The sequence below is a fragment of the Pteropus vampyrus genome, unplaced genomic scaffold, assembly GCF_000151845.1.
Source record: "Pteropus vampyrus isolate Shadow unplaced genomic scaffold, Pvam_2.0 Scaffold92, whole genome shotgun sequence".
Classification (NCBI taxonomy): domain Eukaryota; kingdom Metazoa; phylum Chordata; class Mammalia; order Chiroptera; family Pteropodidae; genus Pteropus; species Pteropus vampyrus.
This window is the reverse complement of record NW_011888873.1, coordinates 973,553-975,145: the sequence shown is the minus strand read 5'-3', so window position 1 is coordinate 975,145 and position 1,593 is coordinate 973,553.

Below are 1,593 nucleotides of genomic sequence, written 5' to 3'. Positions count from 1 at the left end.
TTTAAAACTTAGTCCTTCTAATTAGATTTTAGGGACAAATGAGTTAATAAATTATTAAACCTTCCAAGCCAGAATTGGAGCTTATTGAGTACTATGCTAGAGAGTTTGAACAGAGAGAGATCCAGGTAATGAAAAGATTAAATAACCATGAGTAGAAAACCTAAGACTCACCTCAAGCATCACCTCCTCCAGGAAGATTGCCCTAATTACCACTCAGCACTTAACTTGACACCTCTGACTACCAGACAGTCTTCCGTTGTTGCACTTATGACATTGTATGGTAATTTCTTTTTTCATGTGTCTCTCTCATGCCAAGAGTATGAGCTCTGTGAAAACTTGGATCACATCTTAATTTGTTAAGCACATTTTAATATGGTCTAATTGCATGTGAAAGAATTACAAAGTCCTAGAAGTATAATTTATATTAAAGTCTATCTCCTCCTACCTGTTCCCATCTAACAAAAAACAATGAAACCTAAACTAGAACCCAGGATTTCATTGTCTAAGGTCAAAGAGCTAGCTAGCAGCAAAACTCAGAATAAAACACAGATTCCAATAATCCTAACTCAATAACTCAGTTTTATTATTTTTAATTAAACAAGCTAATATTTCTGACATCACACTAATTATACTTATGCTGCATGTATTATCTATATTTTTAACTGTGACTTATCCCACTAAACCTTGCTTAAGAGTTCTAACATTTAATAATGCTTTAAATTATGTCACACTACATTAGATATCTATACACCACAAAATATTCAATGAATATCTCCTGTACTAATATTATACTTAGAAGTAATGCAAAGTAGAATTGTGTAAGTTTAAATAATTAATGTTATTAATACACGGTTTCATGGTTTCTTTATGATAACAATATAACTTCAGATTTTTCATTTTTAACTTTTGACAATTCTCTATAATAAACATGTGAAGCAAATTCTTCACCATGTCATTACAAGGGAAAGTTAAGAGTTGATATAATTATTCTGATAATTCTAAATCTAACAACAAAAAAAAAGAATTTCCTGATAAATTATTCTTAATTTTATCTCTAGTGGTGAAATTTTCTACATAATTGAAAAACTAAATCCTTTATACAATTGAAGATCTGATCCTTCCATTACTTGCCCGTTATAGCTTCTAGTAGCTGCCGCCACCATTCCTTGGCTTATGGCCACATCTCTGGAATCTCTGTCTCTATAGTCACATTGCCTTTTTCTTTTCTGTCTGTGCCATATCTCCTTCTACTTCTCTCTCATAAGGACATGTGTGATTGCATTTAGATCCTATCTTGATGATTCAGGATACTGTCCCCTATGTTGAGATCCTTAACTTAATCACATCTTTTTTGACACATAAAATAGCATTCACAGGTGCCAGGAATTAGAATGAGAATCAGTTTGGGTGACCATTATTTAACTTGCCACACCCGCTGAAGACCAAAAGGGTTAGATACCTGGCCCCCATGTCCAGGTATAAAGGCTAGTTTCTCTCTTGCTCCCCCTAATCCTCATCACCTAGGGAGATCTAGAAAGGAAGCAAGGGTGCAATCATTAAGTCCTCTCCCAACACTTAGCTTCTCCAACATCA